This window comes from Babylonia areolata, chromosome 8, assembly GCF_041734735.1.
Source record: "Babylonia areolata isolate BAREFJ2019XMU chromosome 8, ASM4173473v1, whole genome shotgun sequence".
Classification (NCBI taxonomy): domain Eukaryota; kingdom Metazoa; phylum Mollusca; class Gastropoda; order Neogastropoda; family Buccinidae; genus Babylonia; species Babylonia areolata.
The window spans coordinates 27421802-27428098 of NC_134883.1; positions in this window are offsets into that span (position 1 = coordinate 27421802).

A 6297-nucleotide genomic window follows, 5' to 3' on the forward strand; every position below is an offset into this window, starting at 1 on the left:
AGTTTCCAGTAAAGTGAAGGGTCAATAGACTAATTTTTGCATAGCTCTAATAATTTCAACAACCCCCTTTTTCCCCTTCCTGCAAATTTCGGTCCATGCTGTGTTCAAACTTAACTTTGTTGTGAAAATCAATCCTAGATATTTGTAGGTATTAGTCACGTTTACTTCCGTATTTCCATATCGCCATTTTTCATGAAACGAAAGATGTCCACCTTTTCGAAATACAATTATATTTGTTTTGTCCAAGTTAACAGACACAACCTGTCTGCTTCTTGTTTTAGAATGTTTAATTGATTTTGCAGTCCCACAACTGTATCAGATAGAAGTATTTTTTCATCAGCAAAAAGCAATAGAAATAATTCAACAGCTCCTGAATTCATTTGTACTCCATGCTTTCCGTTTCCTGAATTCATTTGTACTCCATGCTTTCCTTTTCCAGACAATTCAACAGCTAATTCATTAATAAAAAATGATAATAAGCAAACAATCCTGTTTAACGCCTCTTGGACAAGTGAAAAAATCAGTATAGAAATTATTATCCCTTACACAGGCCAAAACTGTATCATATATTCCTCGAACCGCTCTATATAACTTTCCACTAACACCATTATTTCTCAAGACATTCCACAACATATTTCTATTTACCGAATCGAACGCTTTCTGGAAATCTACAAAAAAAACCCATAAAGTTTAGATTTTCTACTTAGGTATTTTTGTACTATGGCATAAAGAGTAAAAATATGGTCAACCGTACTATAGCCTGTCCAAAATCCAGCTTGCTCAACAATTTTTGTCTCCCTTTGTGCCCACTTTGTAAGCCTTTTATTTAAGATATGGGTATAAACTTTTTCCAATTCCACTTGTCAAAGCTGTCCCTCTATAATCATCGGGATTGTTATTATCTCCCTTCTTGTATATTGGGCACAATGATAGATTTAGACCAGGCTGTTGGAAATTTCCCTGTATCAAAAAGTAAATTGAAAAGATCTTGTAAAAAGTCGATAACTACCGCGTTCGGCTTTTTTTTTTTTTTTTTTTTTAACATTTCGCTAACAATGTCAATGCCTGCACTTTTACCATTTTTTAGATGTTTTATTCCTTCGCTGATTTCAGATTTTGTTATAGGCTCGTTAAATACAGGTTCATGTACATCATCCTCTTCCTCCATTATCACGTTTTCCTGTTGTTCTAAATCCACTACCTCATTAAACACGCCAAAGAAGTGATCATACCACTGCTGTAAACTAATGTTATATACTGTTGCTTTTCTGTTACCCCCGAAAGCGGAGTATGGCTGCCTACATGGCGGGGTAAAAACGGTCATACACGTAAAAGCCCACTCGTGGGCATACGAGTGAACGCAGAAGAAGAAGAAGAAGAAGCTTTTCTGTTTACTGATCTAATTGTTGTCCAAAATAATTTTGAATCATTAATAGATTCTTTCAACTTGCTTAACCTAATTTCATCACCTCTCTCTTTCTTATCCTTTTTTTTAGCTTATTGTACGACTTTCTCTCTTTGGTATACAACTCTTTGCGTTCTTCTAAACCCGTTTTCGCCCTTCTTAAATTCCTCAAAAGACCTTTTACAGTTGTTTTTTCTTCTGCGCACATTCTTCATCAAACCAATCGTTCGTCAATCTTTTCTTTTTCCCAGTCATCCTAACCATACATGTTGCCGCTCCGTACAATGCATTAACAAAAATATCAACACATTCCTCAATATCATCCATCATAACTCCTTTCGCTTTCTCTAAACGCTCTTTAAATTCACACGAATTAATCTCATCCTAGAAAATTTGCGCACTTTCCTCAGACCATACAATTTTCTCTCTCACGCCTTCAGTAGTAACTTCATTCTCTCCCCTTTCACTCCTCTCACTCATCCAAGTCAACTCAACGGGAAAGCAGAGACACAGAGAGAGACACACACACAGTGAGAGACACAGAGAGACAGAGAGAGAGACACACAGAGAGAGAGAGACACACAGAGCGACACACAGAGAGACAGAGACACACACACACAGACACAAAGAGAGAGAGAGGCAGAGAGAGAGACACAGAGAGAGAGAGAGAGGGTGGCAGAGATGGGGAGACAGAGAGAGAGAGAGTGGCAGAGATAGGGAGACAGACACAGAGAGACAGAGAGAGAGAGAGAGAGTGGCAGGGAGACACAGAAAAAGAGACAGAGACACACAGAGAGAGACAGAGACACAGAGAGAGACACACAGAGAGAGACAGACACAGAGAGAGACACAGAGAGAGAGACAGAGACACAGAGACACAGAGAGAGAGACACACACACACACACACACACACACACAGAGACAGAGAGAGAGGCAGAGATGGGGAGAGAGACACAGAGAGAGAAGAGAGTGGCAGAGAGGGGGTGGGGGGGGGGGCAGAGAGAGAGAGACAGAGTGGCAGAGAGGGGGAGACAGAGAGAGAGACAGAGAGAGTGGCAGAGAGTGTAAACTAGTTTACATCATTTCGTGATAAAACTTCACCAGACAGCAAAAACCAAAATCAAGGTAATTTAAGGGGGTGATTTTCTACTTTGAACTTTCTTGTTTGGAACTTTTGATGCAACAAGTCTTCAACTGAAAACAGTCTTACTGAACTACATGCGTTGACTTGGTTCGAAATCTTACGCCAGTATCTGTATATTACCGCATCTCGCCATGTGTCAGAAACAGTGATGTGTCTAAACTTAATCGGATCAGAGATAAATGTACAAACAAACCATAACAACGACGAAATTAACATAGTTTTTTTGTTTTGTTTTTTTAATATAGCAACCACGGGGTGCGAATGAACATATCGGAGATTTCCGTGTAACATATGTACATCTCACACGCTGTCGGAAACAACACATTCTCTGAATGTGTGTTCAAACACACACGATTGAAGGGTGTTTGTCAAACCGATTTACGCTTTCCCGCGATGAATCCGCATGATTTATGTGGAAACAGTTCTAAATTTGTTTACATGTATATTTTTTTGGGGTCGTTTACATGCACTGAAGTAACACAGAAAAGCGGAACTGAAAATTAATATGCGACGTCGATTGCATTTAAATAGTTGAACAGTCATTTTTTTTCAGAAAATGAGTGTATGTGCTGCAGAAGGTAGATGTGTTGACCACCTGTTGCAAGTAAAGAATGTGTAGTGTATTCATGAATGTGCTTGCCTTTGAATGAATAAAAATACGTCAAGAGGAACGGGTTGTTTACGTCTGTCACGCGGGTTGTTTTGCGTAATATTTCAAACTTAATGTACCATTTTTACTGATGATCAATGTTTTATTATCACAACGAATCAATATAGATCAGGTCTGTATGAATTGGATTTTAATCAGGTTTGTACTTATTTGTTTCTGACCACTTCATGTTTAGACACATTGCCATGTCACAAAATGGCGCCGAAATTTTGGATGTTTTTAATAATTTTCAACACATTTAAGACATAAGAGCAAACCATATTCTCACAAAATTGTTGCAGGCATTTCTCGAATGAATTGTAATCCTGATAACATGTGAAACATTTGAATAATCATTGTAAACACATGTTTATACTGAATCAGACTGAGAGACCCCTATTTCCAACAAAGTTCTGGAGACTGACCCATTTTCATTTTCCAGGCTGTCTTTGCTCTTCATGACTATCTGATGCACTTCATTTTGCCACCTTCATACTCCAGCCAGATTCATTTTCTTCCCCATGCTAAACCGACGTGTCTACTGCGGCAGGGTTCGTGAGCCACATTTGCAAATACCGCTTCATTTCCAAAGAAGAAAAAAATTTCATACCGTTCTTTTTACATCAAGACATGATGTTGGTCGATTTTGCCATCATCTGCCTTCCATGCTTTCTGAATTAATTATCTGGACAGTGCTCCGACAATGTTCATTGAAACAAACCTAGTTAACAGGTATTGAGATATTCATATACTACATGTTAATAAGCAGAGCATGAAGTATTTCCAAGTTGTGCATTGCGTAAAATGTCAACATAATTGTTCCTGCGAACTAAATGATCCCGTGCTGCCTTCGTAAATTCACCTTTGCAGTCGGTATAATACCGATTTGGTTTAAACATTTTTAATATCAATTTCATTCTTTATGAAATGTCAGGACCGGTAAGAAACTGTAAAACATTCATAAAAGCAAACTTGTGTTTTCTACCAATTTAGTATGTAATAGATGAAATTAAAAATTTTGTTTCCTTTCGACCCTAAAGAGTTCTCTTATATTCTGTACGGTATCTGTCATCTGCCGCAGTGACCTACTAACGGAGCCACAAGTACTGTACCGCGCTAAACGCTTTCCTCTGGCGACCCCTTATACCGCGCTTGCGTAACCCTCGCTTGCTCATGCCTTGCGGATCTTTGTAAGGCGCTCTCTCATGGCCAAATGTGAGAAATAATTACTAAAAATCAAAATCTAATGTTCCCACCCACCTACAGCGGTCAAGTTTATATCAGCGTAATCAGTATGATTTATTCTATTTTATCGTGAAAAGAATGGTTTTGTTGCAGACATTTTGACCATTTTTGTATCTGTTCTGGACTAAGAGACAGAGAGGCAGAGAGCGGAGGGGGGTGGGGGGGGGGGCATCGAGAGAGAGAGTGGCAGAGAGAGAGAGTGGCAGAGAGAGAGAGAGAGAAAGTGGCAGAGGGGGAGAGACTGAGAAACAGAAAATTAGAGACGGAGAGTGAGTGTGAGAGAGAGAGAGAGACTGACAGAGAGAGAGACTTACAGAGAGCGGGAGAGATAGAAAAACAGAAAATATAGAGACGAAGAGAGAGAGACAAAGAGAGAATGAGCGTTTGCAACCAGATACACTGAGTCGGGATGAAAAAGTCTAAGTCCCTGTTACACGGCCCGGACTACAAGGCAGCTAGCCCACATTTTTTACAGGTGATAGTGGGAAAAATCCTGAATACATAGAGCCAAAAAAACCTTTTCTTGTAATTTTTTTTTTTTTTTTTTTTTAGGTATTTTCTTAATTTTCTTAGACTAACACAACAGCGGGGGCCCAACACACAAATCGCTGTTCAACTCTGAACGCGGACGGCTGTTATGAAGAGAACACAGAACACATTCATCATTCCACAACACAACTTTTATCAAGCAGAAAGCATTATTAGTCACAAATATATACATACATCTGTATTTGACTGTTTTCGGATCTTTGTGAGAGGGACTATCGACACGGGGGAGTATTGACACGGGGGAATATTGACGCGGGGGAGTATCGACACGGTGGTATATAGTCGCCATTGATGATCCTCTCAGTCCATCACTATACAATGAATAAGAGCAAAAAAATGACCGAATTCGATACGTCTGCATCGACTGTCCGCCCGCAGTATCAAACACAACTGAACACAAAATGCACACTGATTTACGTATATCGACACGTGCCGGCTAAACCAAAGCTTGCAAAACAGTGAGACGACGAAAATTGAAATCGACGATAACAAAAATTAAAAAAACCAAAAACAAACAAATAAACGAACAAAAACAAATAAAACAAAAACGAGGTGAAAAATAATTTGCGTAAACTGTGACATATATGCATGTGTATGCATGTACACTTGTATGTTCGTTTGCACATGTTACTGTTTCGATTCGCGTGCGTGTGTGTGTGTGTGTGTGTGTGTGTGTGTGTGTGAACCTGAGAATTTGACTGAGTAAGTATGTGTGCGGCGTAGTGACTGTGTGTCAGTGTGTGTGTGTGTGTGTGTGTGTGTGTGAGCCGGAGAGTCCAGCTGAGTGTGATTGTGAGTGCTTGTGTGTCTGTTTCAAGTTAAGTCAATTTAAGGTACAGGTCCGACTAAGAACGATTGACACAACAAAATTTTACGTACCATTTCTTCACAGTGAGCAGCCGAAGTTTTTTGGAGCTCTGGATTCATTTCTACTCGATGTTCACACTGTGTTGTTTTGTTGAGATGTTGGAACTCACTGGAACACTGTGCTGTTCTATGACCTCTCGATTTCTCACACACACATGAAATTTGTTACACTGTGCACGGTTTATATAGGGTCTGTTGATGAAACGTGGCTGGTATTTCCGGTGGTGGAGCACGGCAAAGCATTCCCGCGTCTGCGCATGTCAGTCAAACCAGTCAATCAAAGTGAACCAATCAGATTACTGCCTCCCCCTACTCAATGGGTCCAGACTTCACACGTGGGAGCTCATCGTGGACCTTTATTTGCATTGCCGTTCTAACATCAGTGAGAGTGCTTGTGTGTGTGTGTGTGTGTGTGTGTGTGTGTGTGTGTGTGTGTGT